Below are 19,962 nucleotides of genomic sequence, written 5' to 3'. Positions count from 1 at the left end.
TTGACATCTACAAGGTTTTTGTCACCCGGAGAAAAGCTGCTCTGTGGATATTTCCTCACTTTAGACCATTCTCTAAAAACTCTAAAGATGGTTTCGTAAACATGGCGCAATGCTCTAAGATTGTGCATATTTTCTTTGTCTCTTTCTGACACATACAGATTCACAAGTGTTATTTCATTTTCCCCAATTTCAACAATTTTATAAGGTTACAAATGAATTTGTTGTGTTTCTTTTTTTCTTTTTTTTGTTGTCTCTGAACACTTTTTTCTTTCTAAAGTCTGAAGTTCTTAAAACATAACATAACAGGTTTTGTTCAATGATCACAAAGTTGAAGTGACTGACATGTTTTGACCTATGTCAAAACTCTTTTGCACAGGTAAGTCTTTGTTATAAAAAATGCCTTAACTGTTTTAAAAACTGCATTAAGAGTGGTGACAATGTCAATCCTTATATGAGCGCACAGATCCTTTAAAATATAGTAATTACCTTTAAACCATTAAAGGACATTATTTTACCTGGGCATGATTTGGTTTCTTTATAACAGTAAAAATTTAATACTTTCTTTGATTTTTGTGATTCTTATTGTAAAAACCAAACAACCAACATTGTTAAATGTGTCTTGTTCTTAAAAAAACATTAATGAACTATAAAACAGGATAAAATGTTTTTGTAACAACAAATTCAGTTATGATAAGCAGCAAATTCCAACACAATGGAGCTTTACAGCTAATAAAGCTGTGGACTCTAAAGGTTTGTGATATCCTTTTTTACATGGATTTCAGACACAAATGTGTGAGTCCAACTGAGTTTTAACATTCTGTGTTGGTGGTACTGCCCATCATCATTTGTCAGACATGTCTTGAATCTAAAATGGAACCAGAGTGTTGCTTTAGATGGTCTTTCTCACTCACTGTCATGAATGTAAAATGATCCAATTATATCAAACATACTAAATGTCATCAAAGGTCAGTATTTTATAATAATATAAATTATTATATTTAATATATTAAAAGTATAATGCGTATTTGTCATTTCAATCTGAACTGTGATTAAATCTTTAAATTAGTGGTGTGTGAAGTTCTGATAACAGTTTTGTTATAAATTGCTTCCTGAACTCGGAACTGAACCCGACATTAATTTCATAATAACTTCCATAATATAGTGTGCAGAAGTATGTGTAGGTATGTATGTATTTTTTAAGAGGATGTCCAGGTTCGTGTGTATTGAAAGCGACTTATCGAGTCACAATGTTTTAGAAGAAATGGTTAAAAGCCAAAACATCATAGTTTGAGATACTGTGAGGAGACAGAGCGTGTGGGTGGGCAAACACATCATAAATTTAAAGGTATTCTCACAGAATATTATATTATATTATATTATATTATATTATATTATATTACTCACTCCACTCACTCCACTTAATCCAGGATAGGTCTTCCAACAGTTCCATAATGGAGAAACAACAACGCAACTTTAAAACAACCTTACTTTCATCTTGCTCTCTGCTGTTGATACAGCTGAACAAAACGTGTTAAGCTGTCATAAATAATTATTTTCAAGTGCATTTATTGTGGAAGTATTAAATCAAACATCACTGAAATTAAATATAGAAAAGGAAAACAGCAAAACAGAGGCAAGTTCAAGTCAACAAAGAAGGCTTATATAGAAGATATACACATTTTTAAAAGATAGGTTCAATCATCAATAAACATCAAATTATATTTGAGCAGTTCACTTTTGTAATTCGTTTCATCAATTGTAAGCCTGTCTCCAAAATGACATGGACTGTTTTTAGAATTACATTTGGGTGCAACAGAACTACTGGCTAGGCAAAATCCAATAATGTTACATATTTAGTTTATAGTATAAAAAAAAGCACCAGAGTTGAGTCAGCAGGAACCGAGATGCATGGTAGTTCAAAGTTCAAATCACCTTGATTTTTTTCATTGTGATAAAGATTGATAAAGATTAATGATGATGAAATGGTTCCTATTACTGTACAATTAAAAAACTATAAGCTTTAGAAGCTGATATACAATTGAGAAATATTACAAAAATGTGTTTTCTATTAAAACCTAACTATATACACATTTGCATTTACATGTGGAGTTGTTTAAATGATTATATGGTCACCTTTTCAAAATTGTTCAAATAATTTCTTAAATCCAAAATCTGTGGTGTTCTCACATTTACCTCAGACTTGCTGACTAACTGGTAACTTTAGTCAGATGTAAGCCGGAACAAGGAAGCTGTGTTGTCGACTGTGGCGAGAGAAAAGGTGCTCCTCTCAATCCTGCTGTTTCTTTTGAATGATCCTCTACCACTGTGGTTTGTTAAGGCGTGACAGCTCCTGGAGGCTGTTTATAACACCAGGTTTTGGCCACAATGCAAGTAAATTTTCATGGATTTTGTTCTGATCCTGTATTATTACTTTTATTACTGACCTCTGTAAAAACATGACCTGCTCCGGTTGTTTGCATTTGCATTTAGTGAGCTTAATAAAGTCCACATTGCGACATAGTTTGAAATGGTTATGATTGGTTATGGTTATGCAACTACTTCTACAATAAAAAATAAAAAAAACCAAAAACTGTTGCAGTACAGTCTGTCAATATCTTTTGATGTAGACAGACTGTAAGTCTTTTAAGAGAACTGTTCAGGGGTTTGGTTTAGTGTATTGCTGAAAAGATCTGAATGTGACAAATCAAAGCAAAAGATGGAGATGATCCTTTGTGGTAGAGAAAGCCAGCAGCTTATTGTGTTATTCTACTATTATGCTGACACAACACCCACACAAGCATAGTCCTTTATACTGCATAAAAATTGGCAATGACTGAGCTAACAAAACATCAACATTCTCTCTGCTGAGTCTAAGCTGCTTTGCTATTTAAACCTGATCGTTCTTCTGCAAAGTATAACCATCCAGAGTTTAATGTAGCCTAGTGGCACAGTGTTTCGCCTGATAGCAAAAATGCCCTGTTGTTATGGCAGGAAGGCTAGCAGTTCTATCAGAAGTACAGAGTAGAAATGGAAAAAGCTAACACTACTGCAAAAAGAATGAACCACAAGGTCATACGCCACAGTACGTCCACGTTCAGTCTCCAAAGTCTATGAAAAAATATGAAAAATCTGCTTTTTTTATATATATATTTTCGTACAATAACTTTACCATATCCAATATAGCCATGACAAGTTGGATCTTAATTTATTAGAAATTGTTTACAAGTAGGTAGGGTGGTTGGAACATTTTTTCCAGCATTTTAGATCCCTCATAACTTCTTAAGTAGAGGAAATAGCCACATTTAGTTTTATTAATTTAATTTTCACTTTCCCATGCTGTCAAGCTGATTGTGACATCACAGGTCTAGTTCAATCAGCTTTCTGCTGGCCTTCTTCTGGCCAATCAACCTTCACTCCGTGCTCTCATGCAACCCACCACTTCCCCAACATATCCTATCATAACCTATCATCACTCAGGCCATTGAAGCCTCCATCTTCATCTCTAACCACCAAATACCTCAAATTGAATTCTGTACATCAATAGGAAAAATTTCAGTTCCTTCTAATGATTCTAATGATCTCTCCTTATTGAAATTATTATTATTGTCATTTTTGCCCATGCCTGTTCCTGCTCCATTGCAGTCAGCAGTCAAGTTTGTTGTGTTTGTATATAACCCCGGAGATGATGGTTCGTTTTTAGATACACTTTAATGTTAATTAAACTGTTAGACATTGCACACTCTTTCTTCTTCTCTCTCCTCCTCATTGTACCTATTACACAGCGGCACCTCTGGCCCAAAGAAGTAATAACAACCACAGAGCACACAACACCCAGATTCAGTCCACATAAGCCTGCAAACAAAACAAAGTTGGATAAACTTGGAACTTTAAAAGGTTCCTCCTGAGGCAGAATAGCAATTTTAAATTACAGTAAAACTAAAAAAGAAAAGTACACCATATGTGTCACGGTAGGTGTAATTCTAGTCTAAGTTATATTCTTGGATTTGCGATTTTTCATGGGTTTGGTTCTCTTTATTTTTATTTCTTTGCTTGTGTTATATTCTTAGTTCCTGGGCTTTAGGTTTCTGTTACGTTGCCTTCCCTATGTTCCATGTTTCATGTCTAGTCACCCTTGTCTCCATGTTGCCTCTGTCTCCCCAGTTTTAGTGTCAAGTCTGTGTCTTTGTGAATGTCCCTATGTTCCTGTTTTACTTTGACAGTCTCGTGTCCCGTGCTCAGTGTTTTCAGTTTTGCTTCCTCCACGTCTCGTTATGTGCGATTACTCCCAGCTGTGCTCTCCTCCTGTGTCTCATTACCTTGTTACTCCCTTCTGTATTTAAGCCTTATGTTTTCCTCTGTCCAATGTCGTGTTGTACCCTCTCAGTGCTGTGTGTATCTTCTGTGCTCCTGGTTTCCATTTTTGTTTCACATCAGCTCCTAGTTTCTAGCTTCTTTGTTTCTAGTTTTCTGGTTTCCTAGCTTCTAGTTATTATGTTTTGTTTCCTGTATCTAGTATTCGAGTTTTAACAGCACAATTAAAGCTGCCCTTTTTCTGTCAAATCTTTCGTCTCAAGTACTGCATCTGGGAGCCACGTAGTCGTACATGACAATATGGTGATAGATGTACTTGAGGAAGATGAATGGCAAGTCAGAGAAGAAGCATATCATGAAAGTGTCAACATAGCAAAGATTGCATTTCTTTTTCCTGTAACCTGAAGACCCGAGACCTTACACCTACAAAAATAAAGGACAGACACATAGTGTTTGGCAGGGACCACAGACTGCACACCTCTCTCATCTCTCTTTCAGCATCCGTCGCCTCCCCACTGCCTCGTCTTATTTTCTTTCCTTCTATACTGACCTTTTCAAATCTCCAAAATACAACCGTGACTCTGAAAGACATGCTTCTCCATGAATAGTTCACTAAGGACACTTTATGAGACTAAAATCTCTCTCTCTCTCTCTCTCTCTCTCTCTCTCTCTCTCTCTCTCTCTCTCTCTCTCTCTCTCTCTCTCTCCATATATATATATATATATATATATATATATAAATATATATATATATATATATATATATATATAAATATGGATTGGAATTGCAATAAATTTACACAGATAGCTGTTACAACATCTACTTGTTCTCGACCAAAACGGATCAACCATTGTCATCCTTGTGTTTCAAATCTCAAAAGGAAATGGTTCACAGTAAATAGCAATGGCAAGAAAGAAAAGGCAGCTGTTTGCCATAAGAGCTGAATCTAACATATATAAATAACTTATGTCAGAATTCGACCTTTTCCACAAAATACTTCATGACAGGCTTGAAAAGCAACAGCTCAGGCTGGCTGTTATGACATTTCTGTACCCTGATGACCTGGGTCAATTCTCATGAGTCTGTCTGCCTGCCAGTTCAGCTTGTAGTAAGATATTAGAGAAAACACACAAACAAACAAAAGAAATACAAAAAAAAAGCATGTGCGCACATACAATAAATTACAGTGCTGTCAGGGTTTAGAAACACTAAGCTGAAAAATCTCTAGATATTTGAACAGAAATGATTAGATTCATGTATGCTCAGCCATCAGGGAGGAAGCATAGTGAATGTCAGAATAAATAGCAGGGAGCACAAGGATTATCATTAATTCTACCTGTACTACCACTTGTGCCCTACCATCTATTTAGATCTTTATATCTGTTATTCTGAGTGATTCCCACTTATCTTTTCCATCTATTCACAGTCTAAGGTTCTTACATCTATGCTACTGTCTTTGTGCTTCTCTTATATTAGCTTTAGGGCCTATTTTGGCTCATTACTTGCCTCCTGGGCCCACTCTGGCCTCTCAAGCTTCCCCTTGTGCTTTATAATGGCTAGAGGCCAGGAAACAGGTTCAATAGTAATAATCTTGTCTACCAGTTTACTAACTTCAGAAACTGAACCAGAGTGTGTTTCTGGCTGTGTAGATGTGCTGGCAGTGGGTTATGTTTTGTTTCTCTCTCATGAACTCCCACCTGTAGTTGGTCTGTTAACCTCTTTGTGGGTGGGATCCACTCATGGAGCCTATCCCGACACTCCCAGCATGACACATAACATCCAAACAAACAAACCATAGTGGCTCGCAACCTATGAAGAATGAAAATTGCATTTGTACTTACTGCAACATAGAACACAAAGGCGAAAATAGAAAATCTTTCGCACAAAAACATGATAGCAAGAAGAAACAATCTTCTTTATTCACATCAGAGGCTGAATATAAATACATGCTGAGTGGAAAGAGAGATGATTTGAATTTGCTCCAAAATGTTACTTACAGTAAGAGAGATGTAAGATGGGGTATGCCATACAAATTCGGTCAAATCTGAAATAGTTTCTCAACTGAACCCCTGAGAATGAGCAGATTTTATATGTAATGAAGGCATGCAAAAATCTGCCTTCATACAGTAGGAAACGTGTTTGAGTTAAAGGCTCTTGAACTGCATAGGGTTGGTTTGAATTGTGATGCTTTTAAAGCTGTCCATTTTTTCATAATTTTTGAAACTCCATAAATCCTAAGTATAGGAGATAACCACATGAAATTTTCAGGAGCCGGGAGTTATTTGAAAAAGAGAAAATAAAATTCAAGTTTATGAATTTTCAGTTAGGATTCATCTCTCATATCTCCCCATGGCTTCTCTTCTGTCTTTGACAGAGTGTCTAATATGCAAAATATTGGTTTGCCTTTCAGTGTAGGCCTCACTTTATTTGTCACTGTCCATTATATTTTCAGGAGGGAAAAAACAACATTATTCAGAGAGTTAAGGTTTATTACATTGTTGTGTGTTTTTATAGCTTAACAAGAATGGGTTACTGTCCAGGACTTTGTTAACTAATCAAAGTATGTAATTACCATTTCATACATCATGATTGTGTTAAATTTGAATCTAAAAACAGACCGTTTTGTGCGTTTGTGTTTGGGGCTGGTTTTGTGGGCTTTAAGAAGAGTATGCAGAATGTTTGAGCTTCATGAATTAAACATGTATCAGATTACGGTAAATGGGCAGCTATGCTTGGCTTGAGGTATAGTTATAATAGTCTAGTGTCTCCCATCATTTTCTCCTCCTTCACCTTCATTTTGCTGTTCCTTTTCAGGGTCACCACTACGGATTATCGCCCTGTCCCTAGCATCCTCCTCTCTTATACCAACCCTGCTTCACTAAACATAATCTTTAATCTTTTCATAGGTCTCTTTTCCTCCTACCTTCGAGCTCCATATTCAACACCCTTTATAAAATATGACTGCTATGTCTGCTCTGGACATGTCTGAACCATCTCAGTCTCGCCTCTCTAATTTTGTTGCCAAAATGCTAAACCTGAGCTGTCCCTCTGATGCTCTCATTTAGGATTCTGTACATTCTGCTCACTCCCAATGGCAATCTTAGCATATCGTACATTACTAGTCTTTTTGGTAGTGCCACCATCTTCAATCCATACATAACAGCAGGTCTCACTTCCCCTGTAAACCTTTCTTTTCACTCTTGCTTCTATTTTTCTGTTATAAATTACACTGTCACTCATGTCCATCCAACTCTGCCACCCTGCCTGGACTCTCTCCTGAACTTCTAAACCGTCCATTGCTTTGGAGGTTTTACATCAGGTATTTAAACTCAATTTAAAATCTACCTCCACTACTTCTACTCCTTGCACATTTCTAACTGTCTCCTTCTCATTCACACACACACATGTATTATGTTTCGCTTTTACTGACTTTCATTCATCTTCTTTCCAGTATATACCTCCACCTGCTCCCTACTCTCACAGATCACAATGTCATGTGCATACATCAGAGTCCACAGAGACTCCTGCCTGACCTCATCTGTCAGCCTGGCCATCACCACTACGAACAAGAAGGAGCTCAGCGCAGGTTGCTGATGTAATCCCTACTTTGAACTCTGTCACTCCTACTTGCACAATCACCACTATCTCGATTTCTTCATACATGCCCCAACTTCTTAATGCAATACCCCAGTTCTGTTAGGATGCCTGGGTCGTTGACCCAGGGTTTTTGAGTTTATTATATTATTTATAATTTCTAGTCTTTGGGTTTTCGTTAGAGTCATGTCGTATGGTTTGTCTTTGTGTAATCCTTGGTTGCTGTCTCCCCTGTCTGCTGTATCCTCGTGTCCAGTCTGTGTCTTCCCTGGTCCCACGTCTCTGTTCCCTCTGTTGTAGTGCCTGCATGTGAGTCTGTGTCTTTTGTTCAGTCTGTGTTTTGTGTTTCCTGTTTTACTTTGAAGGTCTCTGTCTTATCTCAGTGTGTTCAGTTTACGCTTCCTTGTCTCGTCAGTTCTGATTTGCCCCAGCTGTGTTTCCCTCCTGTTGTCCATTCCCTGATTGCTCCCTCTATGTATTTAAGCCCTGTGTTTCAGTTTGTCATTGTTGCAATCTACCCTTATTTTGCTGTGTGTTCTGTCTGTGTAAAGTTTACCTTGGAGTCTCAGTTTTGTTACTTTTTTTTGGAGTTCAGCATTAAAGCTGTATTTAAGTTCACCTTTGATTTCCGTGAGTCTGCATTTTGGGTCCTTCATATCACCACCCCTGCGTGCACACAGCCTTCACATAACAAGTTCAGCTCTTGACATCCTACTGTATGCTTTCTATTAATCTACAAGGCACAGTGAAACTCCTCCTGACCATCTGCATAGTGCTTCAAAAACACTCTTAAAGCAAACGCTGCACGTGTTGATGTGATTAAAAATGATGGGTTTTTGGACAACAAAACTCTGATCAGCTCTAGCCAGACTGGAGGTGCACATCTTATACACAAACACATAGTTCTCACTCATAAAGCCATCAGAATTTCACCTTTCCTACAAACTTCTATATCAGTGGATTGGTTTTGTAGAGAGATGTTGAACAGACATGTTAATAAACCAGACTCTCCACCATCATCACTGAAACATCAAATGAGGATATATTTTTTAATAATAGTGTGCCATGCCTCCAGCAGCTCAATGTGCTGACAGTGCTGTACATGGTCTTTTACAGCTTTAATAGCTCTCAAGGCAGCCTTCGCAATGTAAAAGTGACAAAGATATAGCATTCAGCCTCCATCAGAATAATTCTTCTGCATAGGTGACGTTGTGACTCAGCAAACCAAGGCCACACTGTCAGAGCTGCTGACACAAATGTTATTAGCATAAACTACAACATCATCGAGAAATAAATCAGCGGAAAAGAATTTCAGACAAGTAAATCTTTCTGATCCCACCAGCACACTCCAACACATAGTATAATTCAGAAACATCAGCAACTTCTACCGCAGTGAATCACAGGCCCTTTTACCAAGTGTTAAAAACAAAGACCTCATGCCTCTGCAGCCTTAAAATATGGAACAATAAAGCATTTTCATGTGGCCAAAAATCTGAGGTTTTGACATAAGTGATACTGCAGCCATATTTATATTTGCAGTGGGTAATGATTTTGCACTAGGAAAAATATTATAAGAAAACAAACGTGTCATTGAGTATCACACTGAGTTGGTAGCAAATGGTGTGCAGCTGTTTCATTAATATGCAAATCTCAGCAATGGGGCCTATATCTCAAAAGTTAAACAACATTTCTTTTATTTTTTTTATTTTTTTATGAGAGATTTATTTTTTCGATAGTTAAACTCGTTCAGATTCACGTCATTCAGACCCAAACAGCTCTTAACAAAAAAAGCATATTTATCTCTGAAGGGTTGTTTGGTTTAGCTAAACTCCCCCAGCAGAAGAGATTTTTGGAAAGGTTGCGGCAAAAAAATATTAATCTCTTTAGACTCAGTCAGGACCTTTGAAGTCTGATACTTTCAAAAATTCCCTCCATTTAGCTACAACATCACCAGATGACTATAAAAACAACAATTCAGTATTAACAATCTTTTGTGCATTTGTACATTTTAATAATAATGTATAGCTGCCACAAATTCTTAAGGCACACCTGGACCTGAACTATTTATTTAAAGAACTTATTCACTCTCTCTCATTCAAACAAACCATATGCATTTTACTCCGTTTCTGTTAATAATCTGTTTGTTTTCTTGAGCTTATGGATTTCCCTCTGTTGCTCTTTTTTTTCTCTCTCAAATCCGGGTGTTTGAGTTTGTGTCTCATTATTATTTATTTCCTGTTTTATTTTGACGGTCTCTTGTTCCCTGCATTTTGTATTCAGTTCTACTTCCCTTGTCTTGTGTGATTAGTCTACACTGTGCTCACACCCTCTTTACCTGCTGTGTATCTATTGTCTGAGTGTCCCTCTAATCTTTGTCACATCCTGCCTGGTAATGTGTATTTCTTGGTCCAGGTCCCTCTTGTAATGCCTTTGTTTTGCTTTTTTTAACATAATAACATAAATGATTATAACATAAATGACCCGAGGAGAGACCTGGAGAGATGAGGAAGAGGATGCTAGAATGAGTGCACAGACAGAAGCACGGAAAAGTCATGCAGGAGGAGTCATTACTAAACAAAAAGAACAACAAAAAATAAAGCGTGTTCTCATATTTAGAAGGGATGGTCATTGAATAGAAGAATAGAATAGAAGAATCCTTTAATTGTCCCACAATTGGTTGTAGCAGCAGCAGCAAAAAAACAAACAAACAAACACATATACAAACAGAACAAGACACAGGAATAGAATAGAAACACAATTTATTTTACATATTTACATCATGGACAACAGTTACCAAAACAGAACTGTACAGTTATTAAAATTGAAGTACAGATAAGTGTCAAACCCAGGTTGTAGTGTGCAAACAGAGCAGGATACTGAAAGATGTTTAAATAGTTAAGAATATTTGGAATAATTAGAAAAGTACAGATTGTGTATTGCACATGTGCATTAAAAAGTAGTCATGTAACTTCCCTAACCCTCTACAGCATAGCGTTGCCCTGAGGCAACAAACCACATTTTCATGCCTTACACTTTTTTTTTTTTTCTCAAATAATGCTACCAGACACATCTCTTTCCAATAAAATGATGAGTTGAAGGTGGTGTGACTTTTATTTTGGTGGGGGAGGACCCCTTTCTGCAAGCTGCACTACATGAGGGACATCTCCATTAGGAGGCAAGATAAAGATCACTATTTTACATGTTTATAGTGAAATAAATGTATATTAAAAAATACTTGTATGTGCATGAATATGTTAAGAAGCATATTTGATTGTTTGTTCTGCTTTTGTAAATTTATTTATACAGTAAAACTGTTAATTTTCATTCGTTGCCTCAAGGCAACACTGCGCATTTAGCACAAAAATTTTCAGGCATTATAATGCATTTGCATATGAGTGTAGAGATGTGTTTGTGTGCATTTAATATGATCATAGTCAATGTTTTTTACTTTACAATCTACTCATAATTACAGGACATGGATGTAAAAACCTTTTATGGAAGGAAACCAAGGGAATGTGCACTTTCTGTCCTCAGAAATGAGGACAGTGAGCTTTCAGGGAGTGACATTGAAGTAGAGTCCCTGAATGAGGTTTGGGGGATACTTAGGAGCTCAGGCAGTTGGTAAAGTAACTGTGTCTGTGTGTGTGTTAGTGCCCACATAGCAAGCAGGTCTGGCCAGGATCTGGTATCAAGTCAGCACTGCTGGCCGACTTCTGGCATGATAAGACGTATATCATCAGGCCTGGCATAGATGGCACTGTCTATGTGATGGCATGCCATATCTGGCTTGATTGTGGCTTGGTTTATGTGGCCCAGGCCTACAGAAAACAGGTCTGGCCCAGATCTGGCATCAAGCGGGCACTTCTGACTGACTGGTGTTTTGGCAGAGTGTATGCCAACCAGATGTGTGCCATGTCTGGCAATGACTAAACAGTAGAGCAGGTTACAAACTGATGGGAAGGTTAGTGGTTCGATCCCTGGCTCCTCCAGTCTGCATGTCAAGAGTGTGAATGTGTATGAATGTAGTTAGGAAGCACTCAGTTAAGCAAAAGTGGGTGGATGTGGAATCTGGGAGAGTAGAAAAGCGCTATATAAAAATCACTCCATTCACTGTCTGAACAGAGTTTCGGCATGTTACTTTTGCACTGTTTTACATGTTCTGGCACATGTTGTTATTGCATGGCTTGATTAAGGTACACATTAGGCTGACATCTGGGGCCAGAGCTGAAACTGTTCTGGGCCAGCACAGGGCCAGCAGTGTGTCTACAACTGGCCCGTGGCTGCACATCACCTACAGATGGCCCACATACTGCAATGAATGACGGCCCTTTGGTGGCCCAGATCAGGTTTGCCAGAGGTAATCCACACATGGGCCAGCACAGGACCACCAGTGTGTCTGAAACTGGCCTTTTGCTGGTCCATGTGTGTGTCTCCTCTGGCAAACCAGGTCTGGGGCACCAAAGGGCCGTCATTCTTTGCGGTATGTGGGCCATGTGTAAGCACATTGCGTGGGCCAGATCCGTGCCATACCAGTTTTGCTGTGTGTGTGTGTGTGTGTGTACGTGTATTACTTATTGTTGTGGGGACACAAATTTGTTTACACACTCCCATTGTGAGGTCTCGCCTACTTTATGGGGACAAATTGCAAGGTAAATCATTTAATTTTAGGCTGAAGGTTTGAGTCAGGGTTAGGGTAAGGTTCAGGCAGGGACTTGTGATGGGTAGAGTCAAAATAAGTCTCCAGGAAATTAATGTAAGTTAATGTAATGTCCCCAAAAGTGATGGAAACACAATGTGTGTGTGTGTGTGTGTGTGTGTGTGTGTGTGTGTGTGTGTGTGTGGGTGCGCACGCATGCATGGGGTTAGGGTCAAATGTTGGATGTATTTTGGTGTTTTATTGTTCTGTGAAATGTTTGCATTGTTTATTTGTTGTTTATTTATTTGTTCATCCTTGTTGAACTAATACAACTTATTATAGAATAACTTGGCATTTTACTACCCTTGTCGCACAGTGTTGCCTTGAAGCAACAAACCAATATCTGTTTGGGGGGGGCAGGGTGTCAAATTTTATGATTGATATATTATTAGGGACCCTAAAGCTCCCCCAAAATAGGGAGAAATATTTTTTTCCCAAAAAATTAAAAAGTCATGCAGTAGAGGGCTAAGTTAGTATATATAAACTGAGAAAAGTAATGCGCAAGTTATAACAGTAGTTGAGTTTTTAGCTTCATATTTCAGCTGTTCAGTTATTCACAGAATGATCCCTGCGGATATGAATTAGAGTCTGTAGAAAGCCAAACCAAAGACAGAGCTTGATGATAAACTGAGGCATTCTGGCAGATTAGTTTAGTGATGCTAAGTGTATAGTGGAACCTTTTAACCTAATTAAAATGTCCAATCACTCATTTACCAGCCCTTACTCATTTTACAGGCCACTCTCTGCTTTCTGCTTGTACCCTACATGTATTTCCTCTCAGCGGGAGCTCGAGTGGTCTGCTAATGGACCTGAAGAGAAGAAAGTGATTAACAGTGTGTAGTGTAAGGCCTGTGTTTTCCCAGTGGAACCAGAAGAGATGGGCGGAAAAAGAAACAGGTGCAGAAGCAGCTAATGCTATCTATGAACACTGATTGTGCCAAAATGTGAAGGGATAAAATCCGATCCCTTGACGAAAAAGGAGTGAAGGAGGAGAAAGAGCCTCCAATGAAGAATGAAATCTAGCTTTCCATTAAGCAAATTTTTGACTCAAAAAAGGAATAAGAATCAGCTACCTGACCTAAAAATAACACTGCATGCAAAAACACAAACATAATTTGGTAGAGATACACATTCACTAGCACAACCACCATGTCACATTATCCTGGAGACTTCCTTCAAGGTGGAGACTACATTTAAAGAGGAAAGAGACAACAAGGGCAAAAGCTGGCTAGAGGAGATGAAAGTTGATTAACAGGTTTTAATAATGATTTTTCCCCTCTGTTGTGCCCACAAGCTAGGCACTCATCCTAGTCACTTCAATGTGCATCCAGCTGGGGACAATAATAACTTTATTAAAATGTTCAAGTGCCTGAAGTGAGGGAATTAATATAAGAAAATAAATAAACATCACAGCAAAAACACATTCACACACACACTCACAAAGGAAACAGCTGAAATGACCACACAAATGGCAGCATGAAAAACAGAAGAAAATGATCCTTCAGCAAGTAAACCTAAAAGTCCATTTATTCAAGAAACACTGCAGAAATTGGAGATATTATGTGACTGCTTAGTCATTTTAGGTATTCACATGAAACATGTGTCCATGTATTCATCTTTACAATAAGTCAAATGTTATAATTCAATCAAACAGTAAAGATTTACTTACTGATTTAATGATTTAAAACTGAGTGACTTACAATTACTGATGTAAGTGTTGTTTGAATTATATTTTGTTTTTTGGAAGGGTTGTCTTTGCTTATATAGAAACTTGTGGGACAATCACTTTTATCAAATCACTTATATTGTCACATCACATTATTGGTACACTGGTACAGCACATGTGAGTGAAATTCTTGTGTGCAAGCTTCAGACTAGGTTTTGAGAAGAATATTTATTTCACTGGTCGTTGTTCATTATAGGGAAAGAGGGACTAACTAAAATGAAACTTTTCATCATTCAAACCTTTTTTCAATCATAGAATTTCAGGATAATGTAATTCAAGTGGTCTGGCGGAGAAACTAAACTCCCAGATTTCCCCATTGGCTTCATTTCTATGCTTTTAAAGCCACTCTTTTATCAATTGTGTAGCTTTTTAGTGAGACAGTGCTCCTATTTTATATCCTGCAACTGCAGATGCAGATGCACGTTCCTTCGGGTTGTGGAGCAGCCTTATTAAAGTCAGTAAATATTGTTATTAAAAGACTGACAACTACTAAACAAGCGGAATGGAAAAAAGGTTAATCAAAAGAAACGTCTGACACGTGAAAACATGAAAGCATCAATTTGCAAGATCTTTCTTTCTTCACCCACTGCAAGAGAGAAACCATTTTAAGTAAGTTTCACTTTGATAAACATTACCAGGCAAACTAGCCTTAACACCAGTTTTCTAAACAGATATGAAAATTATAACAAGGGAACAAGTATAACAAAAAAGTCTATTGAAAGATAATTTTTTTAATGAAATGTCAGTTACATGTTTTTAATAGTATGTTGGCTCCACTAGACTGCAAATTTTATTTTACAAATTTCAGTATTGCATGATGTGCACTGCAGTTAATAGCGACATATCATATGTAAATGGGAGCCTTGCCCAAAGAAATCTCAACAAAGCCCAGTGTTGCAAAACAATGAAGTCATTTTATCTGTTGTCTGATATTCACACAATGAAATAAGTATTTTTTTAGTCTTTTGGTTTTGTTTTCCCAAAACTCGACTTAACAGCAATCTTCGGTGTCCTATCATGTCTTTTACTGGCATCGGGTTTTTTCATTGTTAATCAGTGTTGCAAAATCTTGTATGACCGTGTTCAGTAACACTGGACAGCTTATGATTTATTAATAGTGCAAAGAAATTTGATTTCTCTGGGACCACTTGGAAAAAAGTACACTAACATGTTCTAATACACATCCCATGTAAACAATGTTGCATTTAGTGCGCAAATCAGTGTCCAGTCATGTGCAGTTACAATGGCTTTTTTTGTCCCCCTCAAACACGCACAGTGAGCTTTAAAATATCTGCAAAAGAAAACACATTGTTGTTTTCTTCAAAACTGTTTAAAATATAAATGATTGATCATCACCCTCTACATCAAAATGTGACGAAACTCAGCTGCCTGTAACAGGTGTATAGGGAGGAAAAGAGTGAAGAACAGCAATAGAATAAATTGCACAACAGGAAAGCAACAGAAATCACTCTGCTGCCACTGTGAACATCAAAATGCACTTTGCCTTCTTTTTGTTTGAGCTAAAAACATAAACAGACTGAGTGTGTGAGCATTACAGGGTTAGGATAACAGTCATTATCCACCTCCACATTCTGTTGTATATACAGAGAACACTGAAGAAAAAAAAAAAGGAGAAAAAAAGCTCTTTATGATTATCTTTGTTCTTGTGATCTGTGATCTATACCTCCCACAAACATTTTCTGCTACAGAAGCAGTACAACTGCATTTTATATGTGAAATAAATAGCACGCATATAACTGTATGTTGATGTGTTACACCTAAGTGGTAGGGACAATTTGGATACCCAAAGCTGGTTTATAAAGCAAGCACACACTATAAATTTCAGAGTAAACCACTGTTGCTGATTGCTGCATGAAGATACATATATACATGTGCAGATTTTATTAACTGAGCTCATCTTCAAAGAGCTTCCATTTTAACAAGCAAATGCTGTCATGTGATGCTGTGTGGCAGGCAGAATTGTGGACTCAATGTGCAGAACTCAGATGCAGAACTAAACTGAAAATCAGCCTTATTGCTGGATTTAGGAGGTTAGGAAATACAATTAACTAAAGGTAAGCAGATCCTTAGGAATAGCACAGAGAGGAATAACCACCATGTGACAAGGAAGTAAATGTACACAGGAGATAATCAGGGGAGATGGAGTTAAACCTTTACTCAAAAAGCCATCTCTAGACCCAGCAGTCTTAGCTAATTATAGGCCAATCTCCAACCTTCCTTTCATATCAAAAATCCTTGAAAGAGTAGTTGTCAAACAGCTAACAGATCATCTGCAGAGGAATGGTTTATTTGAAGAGTTTCAGTCAGGTTTCAGAGTTCATCACAGCACAGAAACAGCTTTATTGAAGGTTACAAATGATCTTCTTATGGCCTCTGACAGTGGACTCATCTCTGTGCTTGTCCTTCTTGACCTTAGTGCAGCATTCGATACTGTTGACCATAATATTCTATTAGAGCGATTAGAACATGCTGTAGGTATTACAGGTATTGCACTGCAGTGGTTTGTATCATATCTATCTAATAGACTCCAATTTGTGCATGTAAATGGAGAGTCCTCTTCACACACTGAGGTTAATTATGGAGTTCCACAGGGTTCGGTGCTAGGACCAATTCTGTTTACATTATACATGCTTCCCCTAGGCAGCATCATTAGAAGACATAGCATACATTTTCACTGCTATGCAGATGACACCCAGCTCTATCTGTCCATGAAGCCAGATAACACACACCAATTAGTTAAACTGCAGGAATGTCTTAAAGACATAAAGACTTGGATGGCCACTAACTTTCTGCTTCTTAACTCAGATAAAACTGAGGTCATTGTACTCGGCGCTGAAAAGCTTAGAAATATGGTATCTAACCAGATTCTTACTCTGGATGGCATTACCTTGGCCTCCAGTAACACTGTGAGGAACCTTGGAGTCATTTTTGACCAGGATATGTCCTTCAACGCACATATTAAACAAATATGTAAGACTGCGTTCTTCCATTTGCGCAACATCTCTAAAATTAGAAATATCCTGTCTCAGAGTGACGCTGAAAAACTAGTTCATGCATTTATTACTTCCAGGCTAGACTACTGCAATTCATTATTATCAGGATGTCCAAAAAACTCACTGAAAAGCCTTCAGTTAATCCAAAATGCTGCAGCAAGAGTACTGACAGGGACTAGAAGGAGAGAGCATATTTCTCCTGTTTTGGCTTCCCTTCATTGGCTTCCTGTTAAATCCAGAATTGAATTCAAAATCCTGCTCCTCACATACAAGGTCTTAAATAATCAGGCCCCATCTTATCTTAATGACCTTGTAGTACCATATCACCCTATTAGAGCACTTCGCTCCCGCTCTGCAGGCCTACTTGTTGTTCCTAGAGTATTTAAAAGTAGAATGGGAGGGAGAGCCTTCAGTTTTCAGGCCCCTCTTCTGTGGAACCAGCTTCCAGTTTGGATTCAGGAGACAGACACTATCTCTACTTTTAAGATTAGGCTTAAAACCTTCCTTTTTGCTAAAGCATATAGTTAGGGCTGGACCAGGTGACCCTGAATCCTCCCTTAGTTATGCTGCAATAGATGTAGGCTGCCGGGGGATTCCCATGATGCATTGAGTTTTTCCTTTCCAGTCACCTTTCTCACTCACTATGTATTAACAGACCTCTCTGTATTGAATCGTATCTGTTATTAATCTCTGTCTCTCTTCCACAGCATGTCTTTATCCTGTCTTCCTTCTCTCACCCCAACCGGTCGCAGCAGATGGCCGCCCCTCCCTGAGCCTGGTTCTGCCGGAGGTTTCTTCCTGTTAAAAGGGAGTTTTTCCTTCCCACTGTCGCCAAAGTGCTTGCTCATAGGGGGTCATATGATTGTTGGGCTTTTCTCTGTATCTATGAAGCGCCTTGAGGCGACATTTGTTGTGATTTGGCGCTATATAAATAAAATTGAATTGAATTGAATTGAATTGAATTGGAACACACTCGGGATCACGGGTAGCTAAATCTGACTAATCAGACACAGAAAGGAAAAGCAGAGCATTCCACACAGGACAAGGGACTATCAAAATAAAACAGGAAGCATAAACACAAAGACCTGACTCAAGACATACCACTTGACGCAGGTATAGAATAAACAAACACTGAGGAGTGACTTGACACAACTAAAGAGGGAGACAAGCTGAGATGGGGCACAGAGGAACGAGACTGATATGTGGAGACAGAGACACAGACAGAAAAGTCAAAAAACATGGAGACAAGACTGATTTCCAGAGGGAACACACAGAGGCGAGACTAGGCCAGAAGACACGGCGACATGACTTGAGGGACAAGCAGGGATTGCCAAAAAACTCAATAGTACAAAATCTATAATCTTCAGAAGATCATTCTATATATTCAAGTTTCATTTTATATATTCAGAAGATCATTCTATATATTCAAGTTTCGTTCTATATATTCAGAAGATCATTCTATATATTCAAGTTTCATTCTATATATTCAAGTTTCGTTCTATATATTCAGAAGATCATTCTATATATTCAAGTTTCGTTCTATATATTCAGAAGATCATTCTATATATAATTTCCTAAACGGCATTCCATAATATATGTATGTGTGTGTGTGTGTGTGTATATATATATATATATATATATATATATATATATATATATATATGTGTGTGTGTGTGTGTATGTGTGTGTGTGTGTGTGTTTGTTTCCTACAATGCCTCTACACTTCTTATTTGTACCTCTGTGTCAGTTACTGTGGCTTAAATGTAGCTGAGCTGAATGCAAAAATGAAAGCAGTGCAGCACTTTCATCCCATAAAATGCAAATCCAAGCATTTACATTTCCCTGGTCTTACTTATATCCTCTAGTCTATTTACTTCAGAGTTTCTAAGATGAAATGCACAGCATTCAACTTCCAGGCCCCATGTCTGAATCATTAGTTAACCCTGTCAGAGTCTTTAAAATACATAGATTACATGAGATTTTACTGAAACCCTACGGTGACTACGGTAGGGAGCAGTACATACACGTAACCTTTGCCTATGGTACCACATCCTATGCTTACCTTTCAATGTTACGAAAGAAGATAAATATCTAACAATATGTTTGTAGAAGACACAAACATGATTTTTTTTCCATAATGGTAGAGGCCAAACCTAGAGAAAGCCATCAAAAATGGATCCTGATCATACAGTAAGTGTATGTTCTCACATGTAAAGTTAGTAAATAACAAGGACGACCACACTGTCAAGCAGTCGTTCTCATATCTCACGAGTTGCATTCAATTTTACGTATATAGTGCCAAATCATACGATTAAAGCTCGAGAAAAAGTCACCTTTCTCAATCTGTAATCTTCTTGACTATCATTAAGTGTATGAAATAAATATTCATTATGATTAAAACATGCAATTTTAAAGGATTTTCTTCCAGCAATCTACAGCACATCATAGCAATTTTTTATATGTTATATATATCAGTGTTATATTTTTTTCTCCTTTTTTTAAGGCTCAGAGTAAAACATCTCCATGCTTGCCAACATGAAAGGCTTTAGTTTCATTGGGGCAGAAAGCACACAAACACACACACAAATACAAAGGCACCTGGATCACAAAGTAACTTTTC

The 19,962-nt window shown here is 37.7% G+C and overlaps 1 long non-coding RNA gene across 1 annotated transcript in view; it reads right to left on the bottom strand.

Moving 5' to 3' along the window:
• LOC146504381 (uncharacterized) overlaps nucleotides 1-18,691 on the bottom strand; it is a 377,123-nt gene extending 358,432 nt beyond the window's left edge. Inside the window, exon 1 of the long non-coding RNA XR_014877849.1 lies at nucleotides 11,858-18,691. This is a non-coding gene — a long non-coding RNA (uncharacterized LOC146504381). The remainder of the gene's footprint in view (nucleotides 1-11,857) is intronic.
• Between the last annotated feature and the right edge of the window lie 1,271 nt (nucleotides 18,692-19,962).

This window comes from Neolamprologus multifasciatus, chromosome 14, assembly GCF_963576455.1.
Source record: "Neolamprologus multifasciatus chromosome 14, fNeoMul1.2, whole genome shotgun sequence".
NCBI lineage: Eukaryota > Metazoa > Chordata > Actinopteri > Cichliformes > Cichlidae > Neolamprologus > Neolamprologus multifasciatus.
Note: the sequence above shows the minus strand (reverse complement) of the source record. Positions and strands in the feature narration are given on the sequence as shown.